The following is a 9,171-nucleotide window of genomic DNA, read 5'->3' on the forward strand; positions in this document are numbered from 1 at the left end:
ATGTAGCCCTTATGAGTACCTACATCACTTGCAGACATAAAAAATGACTACATTAATGCCAAGGTATTAACAAGCTCTACTATTTACAAGACAGTGGCAACTGATCACTTCCCCTATTTAAGCTTAGACATTGGATACCCTTTGGGAATCCCCACACCCCTACAAAATTAAAATAGACTTAAATAACTTATGAATGCTATGTAATGTCAGCATGTGCTACATCTCTGTTTAACTGTTAACTCTTCAAGGGCAAAGACTGACTGTACTCCTCCTGAATTATATTTTCCCAGGTTATCTTTGAGTTGACTTGTCAAATTCCATAAATCAGGAGTTCTTAAACTGAAGTTTTTGCACAGAATTCAGGGAAGGTAAGTATTCCGATATGGAAAATGCTGACGTTTTTATTTTCATAAACCTCTACTGAAATTTAGCATTTCCTTCAACTATGAAGGTGGGAAACAGCACAGAATAGAATTAATAGTATCTATACCTTTGTAGAAGCTTCCCAGGTAGCTCAAATGGTAAAGAATCTGCTTGTGATGTGGGAAACCTGGGTTCTATCCCTCGGTTGGGAACATCTCCTTGAGGAGAGCATGGCAACCCACACCAATATTCTTGCCTGGAGAATTTCATGGACAGAGGAGCCTGATGGGCTACACTCCATGGGGTTGTAAAGAGTAGGACATGACCGAGTCCTTTCACTTTACCTTGGTAGGGCTATCCAGGAGGCAGTAGTAGTAGTAAAGAACCTGCCTGCCAATGCAGGAGACATAAGAAAAGGAGGTTAGATCCCTGGGTCAGGAAGATCCCCTGGGGGAGGGGATGGTAAACCCACTCCAGTATTCTTGCCTGGAGAATCCAATACAAATCAGGGGGTATTTTACATCATTTTATAATAATTTCTGATATTTACATTTCCTTCATACCAAACTATTTGAAATTAAGTGAATGAATGGAGCAGCCACTAAATTACACAGGACTAGAGTTGTCCATTTACAGATGATAGCGTAACCTAACTGCCAAATTGTGGGCAACTCTGTGCCTGGTGACCATTCAAGCAACTAACAATCAAGTTGTTTGTTTATATTGGTAATTCAGATATCTATCTTCTTTTCAGTACTCTATGTTTCTCTTTTTTTTTTTTTAACCACAAATAAGATCTTTTATTTGTCATCATTAAAAGGCTGAATTTTAAACAGAATCTTGGACCAGTGGCTTATATCCATCACCACATTTAACTTTAGCACCTGTCTCATCCCCAGTAGCTTTTCTAAAACTATTGCCTTCACCATATAGCTCCATGAATTTTCCCAACTGAAACTTAGGCTTACTCAGCATTTTTACTTTTCTAACAAAGACATTATGGAGTGGATAAATAGATTAGTGAGTCTTTTCTATGTCTTTTCCAATACTGTTTGGAATCAATTTATTGACTACCTCTTTCAAATCATTTGTCTGCCCCTCTCAGGTCACAATTTCCATCATTTTCTTGTGGATCTAGCGGACCTGCTGGTGCTGGACATAAGCAGTCTTCAGGATATGATTGCTGCATTTTTCAGTAAAACCCACACAGAACAGACGAAGCAAGTAAACATCCATAGTCTTAACATCAACATGAACTTCAATCATGATCTGCTAGTTTTAGATCATGGACCACATTTTATCAAGGGAGTACCACCAAATCAATGAACATGAATCTGAGCAAACTCCAGGAGATAGTGAAGTACAGAGAAGTCTGACATGTTGCAGTCCATGGGATTGCAGAGAGTCGGACTTGACTTAGCGAGTGAACAACAAGGTACACACCATGAAGTCTTCCCTAGAGGAAGAACTCTTTCCCCAAAGAGGAACCAGTTAGTCACACTGAAGAGTCAGGAAACAAGAGAGTCCTCAAGAAAAAGAGGAAATTATCTTCCAGGGAGGAGCCACTCAGCAGTGAACCTGAAGAGGCTACTGCTAGCAAGAGCAGAGCTCTAAGAAAAATAAAATGTTCTGAAAGCTATCTTAGAAAGCTTTATTAGAATAAATTTATGCCTAATGAGGCATAACTTGGAGAGATAGTTCCCAACCCATCCTTTAGTGCTCAGTAAAAAAATCAAAAAGATCCATTCCATGGAAATTAGTAAGGCAGTTTTTGCCCTGAACAATCTCAGTAACTAGCCTGGATTTTCTAAATGCAACTTCGTCATTCTGCAGAACAGGAAGGCTCACTTCAAAAACATGACCCTTGAGGCCATCAGATACTGTTTTGGTTCCTTGAGTTCTCATGACTGGTGTTTTCATATAAGAAATATGTATTTCAGATAAGAAATATTGGGAAAACACTAGTGCTTTCACATAATACCAATCATTCTTAGAAAATCAGTCAACCACTTTCTTCTTGGGTCCCTTTTTGCCAACTTTCAGAAGATGCTTGTTCTTGCCAATTAACATGGTGATGCTCAAAGAGCCCAAAGAGACAGTTTATATTTATTAATATAAGGAATTAAGTTACTCAAAGTATACCTTAGCCCTCAACATTCTTTTACCTAAACAACAATAATTTGTACAACTGTGTCATTAAAACAATTAAATTTTACTTTTGTCTTGTTTTGTTCATTAATGGATTATAAAGAGGTATATATCTTCAGTTCAGCTCAGTTCAATCGCTCAGTCACGTCCAACTCTTTGCAACCCCATGAACTGCAGCACGCCAGGCCTCCCTGTCCATCACCAACTCCCAGAGTTCACTCAGACACACATCCATCAAGTTAGTGATGCCATCCAGCCATCTCATCCTCGGTTGTCCCCTTCTCCTCCTGCCCTCAATCCTTCCCAGCATCAGAGTCTTTTCCAATGACTCAACTCTTCGCATGAGGTGGCCAAAGTATTGGAGTTTCAGCTTTCGCATCAGTCCTTCCAAAGAACACCCAGGACCGATCTCCTTCAGAATGGACTGGTTGGATCTCCTTGCAGTCCAAGGGACTCTCAAGAGTCTTCTCCAATACCACAGTTCAAAAGCATCAATTCTTTGGCACTCAGCTTTATTCACAGTCCAACTCTCACATCCATACATGACTACTGAAAAAACCATAGCCTTGACTAGACAGACCTTTGTTGGCAAAGGAATGTCTCTACTTTTTAATATTCTGTCTAGGTTGGTCATAACTTTCCTTCCAAGGAGTAAGCATCTTTTAATTTCATGGCTGCAATCACCATCTGCAGTGATTTTGGAGGCCCAAAACTTTATGTCTGACACTGTTTCCCCATCTATTTCCCATGAAGTGATGGGACCAGATGCCATGATCTTCATTTTCTGAATGTTGAGCTTTAAGCCAACTTTTCCCCTCTCCTCTTTCACTTTCATCAAGAGGCTTTTTAGTTCCTCTTCACTTTCTGCCATAAGGGTGATGTCATCTGCATACCTGAGGTTATTGATATTTCTCCCAGCAATCTTGATACCAGCTTGTGCTTCTTCCAGCACAGCATTTCTCATAATGTATGCTGCATATAAGTTAAATAAGCACAGTGACAATATACAGCCTTGATGTACTCCTTTTCCTATTTGGAACCAGGATATCTTAGTAAATCATAAAAATTTTTAAGCATCTTCTTAACTCTTTGGTATGCTATAATATTTCAATGAATATATGTTCCAAAGAATAAAAAATAATGGATGTGAAAGCAAATCTAGATCTCTCATGTCAGTGATGATTCAGGATCCTTGATTAATGAACGTTTTTCTTTTTCCTTCAATCTTCTATTTGATTAATTTGTCCACAAAAAAGAAAGACCTGTAGTCATGTGTTAGTATGATGCCATGAAGGCTGCATAGTATGGCTACTGTAAAACTGTGGGAGAATTGCTCTTTGCACCTATTAACCTTTCACAAAAGCGGATAGAGTGGTAAATGGGGAAAATAGAAAAGTACAGTTGAACCAAATATTTAACTTGTAGACAAAAGAAACATTTTCTCAAAGAACTGAGTACAGCAAAATCAATTGTGGGGTATAGATAAATGGAGTTTTATCATCATTTGAATTGAATACACATTTAAGGGCCCTTTATTCAGGGATTCATTTCCAAAGTTTCTGTACTACATATCTAGAATTTTCCCAGTAAGAATTATCATTTATTCAAGCTGAGTCTTTGAACTGAACTGAATCTAATACTCTAGGAAAGTCACACTGAGTAAGATTCAGTTGTTGAGCAATCAGGTGAAACAGAAATTTTGTGTATGAGCCCATTGATTATTTACTGTCAGGCTAGAGAGAAAGGACTTTGCCCTAAGTGGAAGATTTGGTCACACCATATAGGCATGATGGTTCTATATAGTTATTACCTTAACAATAGACTCTGCCATAAATAAACAAAAAGACAATTTATCCGAGGCACTAAGATTTATTCCAGTAGAACATTGTGATTATGCAGTTTCTCCATGACAAAATTACTTTCATGAACTCATAAATCTATTATATACCATTTCCTATAATATTGCTTTCCCATAATTTCCTTTATCAGGTAAGACCTCACCTAGACACTTAATATAAACTGTGATGACAGCATCTGGATTACTAAGAAGTTCTAATAAGTCTTGGAAGATTATAGGAAATAAGTAGAATACATAACAGTGTTTTTAGTTCTAGACTTTCTATTTTACCGAGTAGAAATAATAATTATACCACAGGGTGATAGATTTTTGAAAAATGTTCACAATGAGAAAAAATTTTATTTTACCAAATTTTGTATTTAGTTTCATTTACCATAACACTAGAATTTAAATTACAACAATTTTACTCATTTGGCTTAATTTCCCGTTTAAGAGATGAGCAAATTTGAAAATCATACATGCAGCATAGAATTCAAATGTCATGTGTATGTTTTTGTTTGTTTGCTTTCTTTCCAAAACCCTTGGCAATTAGTAAACAATGGGTGAAGTATGTAGTTTAAAGATAGAGCTCACCAAATTGCCTAATAGGCTATAAGAAGATGTAAGAGAAAGTGTGGAGTACAGATAACTTTACATTTTTGCTCTGAAAAAACTGGATGCCCAATAATGAAAATTCAAGAAGGAGATTTAGAAGTAGAGTTAATGATTCAGTTTTGGATACCTCAAATTTAGATGACTATTAGATATCTAAGTAGAGACAGTAAGAAGGAATTTGGTGGTAACAGTCAAAAGAAGGGTTAATCCTTAGGATACATGTTGGAAGTCACAGCACATAGAAACAAAACTTAAAGACTTATTCAATGGATAGGGTCTCTTAGAGAATGAATGGTTAGACAGAAGAGAATAGGTTTCAGGCCTAATAGAGAGACCACTTTAAAACTTAAAAACTGTAAAGGTGAGGAGGTTCCAGCAAGACACTGGGAGGGGTGGTCATTGTGTTCCAAAAAATTTCTGAAGAATATGGTGTGAAGAAATGTTTAAGGAAAGAAGATGAAACTGGAAGTTTCAAATGCCACGTTGACTTTGACAACAGGGATATCACCAGTAACCTTGATAAGAATAGTTTCAGTGGAGTAATGGAAAATAGAGCCTGACTGCAATGGTTTGATACAGCCTAGAAAACAAGGAATTGGGGAGAGTGACTATGCACAAGTCTATCTAGAAGTGCTAATACAAAGGTAAATAGAAAGGAGAAGCCTGTGGGAAGAAGATAAAGTTTCAGGATCTGTACTTATAATAGTTGCTTTAAAATGGGTGATATGTCCATTGTGATGGAAATGAAGCACAGTGAGAAATACTGATGATTTAATGAGTGGGATGATAGTTGGAGTATTAAATTTTTAAGTAGGTGATGAGGGATAGAACCCAGTACACAAATAGAGTGACTTTGGATTGGGGGTGGGAAAGGGAGGCTGGGTGCAGAGCACATTGTTTGTAATGTAAGAAAAGGAAGTATATACAGTGTAGTATATATACAGTTCACTTACAGGAAGATGTAGAGGCTCTTTTATGATTAGTTTAATTATTTTGTTCATTTAATAAGATAGGTTATCATTTGAGAATAGAGATGCAGGAGGGATCAAAGACTGAAAGAGAGTAGACAAGCTCTGAAATGTATCCTCAAAGAACAGGGATGTAAACTGTTTACGAAAATGTCATAGAACTATTGAACAGCACTGGGGGCTCACTTGAATTCTGTGATTTAGAACCCAAAGCGAGATAAGTCATTTTGGTTGTTATCTTCTCCAGTTATACTGTTCTGATGCATATCTCAAGTAGGTAGAGAGTTTGATCTAACAAGTTTTGGAGTTTTGTCAAAAGGAAAAGAGAAATTTAAAAAATAATTACAGAAAAATGCAAAACAGTAATTATAAAAGTGAATCATGAAATCTTATTAGGTATAAGAAAAGAAATGAGGCTGTAACATGGGTGACAGTGAAAGGCTAAAGAGAATAAACTGGAGTAATGAATAGTCAAAATTGAGGTGCTAGAAAGCAATAAGACAGAAAAATATGGTTAGTTGCCTAAGACAGGGATACTTCAAGTTGAGATTTTAGATGGGTTGTAGTTATTGCAAGAGGAACTGAAGAGCCTCTTGGTGAGGGTGAAAAAGGAAAGTGAAAGAGCCAGCTTAAAACTAAATATTAAAAAATCTAAGATCATAGCATCCGGCCCCATTACCTCATGGCAACTAGAAGGGAAAAGGTGGATATAGTGACAGATTTCCGCTTCTTGGGCTCTAAAATCTCTGCAGATGGTGACTGCAGCCATGAAATCAGAAGACGATTGCTTCTTGGCAAGAAAGCTATGACAAATACAGACAATGTGATGAAAAGCAGAGATATCACTCTGCTGACAAAGGCTACATAGCCAAGGCTATGTGGTCTTCCCTGGAGAAGGAAATGTCAACCCACTCCAGTACTCTTGCCTGGAAAAATCCCATGGACACAGGAGCCTGGTTGGCTGCAGTCCATGGGGTCACAAAGAGTTGGACACGACTGAAGCGACTTAGCAGCAGCAGCAGCAGCAGCAGCATGGTCTTCCCAGCGGTCATGTACAGTAGAGATAGCTGAACCGTAAAGAAGGCTGAGCACCAGGTGCATGCAGAACACCAGCTGAGAGCAGACAGCAGTACCTGACCAGTGGAAAAGAATATATAGAACCAGGCAAAACTCCGTAAGACAAAGGAACTAGGGGGAAAACAGGAGAGTTAGAAAGGCAGGACCTGCCCTTGGTGGGTGGGGGAACTGAAACAGGAGTCTGATCGCCACAGTGGGGCAACTGTCTGATTCAGAGGAGAAACATTTAAGACTGAAAATGAAACAGTTGATCTGTGGCAGCCTAAATGGAATGAGAATCAGACAGTCCTTGCCACAGCCATACATACCCTGGACAGGAATGCTGGTCTCCTGGAAGGCACAGTGGCTGGGAGCTGAAGTTTAGGGATTTTGAAGCATTACCAGGGTGAGGGCTGCTGTTCATTATGGAGAGAAAGACTGAGGGGATGTGAGGAAGGAGATCGTGGTGGGAAATGCTGGTGGATGAAAGTTAGGCCACCATGGAAGCAAGATGATACTGCTGAGTCACATGCAGGGGGTGGAGCCATCACCGTAGCCTCTCTCTCTCCACACTCCAGCATCAGCAGCTGAACAGTAGAGAGTCGGCCTATCGAATGCCTGATGTATTGAACTACAGAGTAGGACCCTACCCAGGGTGCCCCTTCAAGTGCCTGACGCACTGATCTACAGAGTAGGACTCCAGCCGGGGCGGGAGTGGGGGTGGGGGTGGGGGGGGGGTGGGGGGGGGTGGGGTGGTGGTGGTTCCTCTATATGCCTGACACGAGCAACAACAGAGAAGGACCCCAGGCAAGGGAGCCCTCTAAGTGCCTGAATGGGCAGAGCTATGGAGAAAGACTGGCCAAAGAGGCCTTCTGATTGCCAGCTACAAGAGGCATGAAAAAAGACTCTGATAGGGCCATAACTCCTGCAGCAGAAACAGTCCAAGTCCCTGCACACTTGGCACTGCCAGGGTCCCCGCAAGCCAAGCAGCTGTGCCACCTTCACGCTCAACTCTCACTGGGGCAGAGCTGCCACAGGCAAAAAAAGAGTCGTGTCTGTGTGCACAGGGTTGCTTCAGTCCTATCCAACTCTGTGACTCTGTAGACTGTGGCCTGCCAGGCTTCTCTGTCAGAGAGGCGATTCTCCAGGGATGAATATTGGATCCTACTGGACAATACTGGATGCCATACCCTTCTAGAGCACTATATCTCCTGCTGCCCTAGCTACCAACCCCCTGAGTACCTCATGCTGTTAGAACCCCTGTAACCCAAGCAGCTGCACCACCTCCACACCTGGCCCTCACAGCGGCAAACCCAAGCCTTCCAGGGCAGCCTCAGGAGCTAAACCCCAGTGGACGACCCACATGTAGAGGTGGAAATAAAACTACAGTTGAAACCCAGGGGCAGTGTGGCTAAGGAGGAAGACCCAAAACCTTACCACCAGCTGTACAAGGTGCAGATTAAACCCACATGATCAACTAAGCAGACTGTGTTGTTGGAATATATGAAAGATCATTGAGAGCTCCCACAAAAGAAAACACACTAACTATGATGGCTGTGGATATTGGAGGCAAGAACACAAAGGAGTAGGACCAGATTAGAATCTGAGCTGCCCTCACAGCAGGTCCAGAGATCAGCACAGTGTTGGAGGGCATCCTAGGGAGGTGAGGTGGACTGTGACTACCAGCGAGGGAAGGGACACTGACAACAGTGACTCAAGAAAAACATTTATTATTCTTTTTTACTTTTTATGTAGATTCTTTTGTATATTTTTTTTTCTTTTCTCTTTCCTCTTTCCTTTTCTTCCCCCTCTTTTGTAGTTGTCTATTTTATTGGCACTAAGAAATCCAATTAAGCTTTTGAGCTTTTTTCCCCTCTCAGTCACATTTATTATTGTTATAAACGTCTGCCTCTACATTGGGCTTTGGCAGTTCTGTGGAGTTTTCCTCTTTTTTTTTTTTCTTTTCTCTTTTCTTAATTTTAATTTTTTAACCTATTGTTATTTTTTTCTACATTTATTCCTTTGTTTGCCTTTCCTACTATTCTTTTCTTCTTGAAGCTAATCTTTAATATAAATAAATCTTCATCTACCTCTATTTAACTTTGCATATCTATTCATTCTTTCTTTTCTTTCCTTTCCTCTCAACATAGTTGTTAGTTTTGTTTTCATTGCTTTATTCCCCCA

At 39.9% G+C, this 9,171-nt stretch overlaps 1 pseudogene; it reads right to left on the reverse strand.

The window, feature by feature from the left end:
* Positions 1–1,191: 1,191 nt before the first annotated feature.
* LOC138439333 (small ribosomal subunit protein eS1-like) lies at positions 1,192–2,433 on the reverse strand (annotated as a pseudogene).
* Positions 2,434–9,171: the final 6,738 nt, after the last annotated feature.

The sequence above is a fragment of the Ovis canadensis genome, chromosome 4, assembly GCF_042477335.2.
Source record: "Ovis canadensis isolate MfBH-ARS-UI-01 breed Bighorn chromosome 4, ARS-UI_OviCan_v2, whole genome shotgun sequence".
Taxonomy (NCBI): Eukaryota; Metazoa; Chordata; class Mammalia; order Artiodactyla; family Bovidae; genus Ovis; species Ovis canadensis.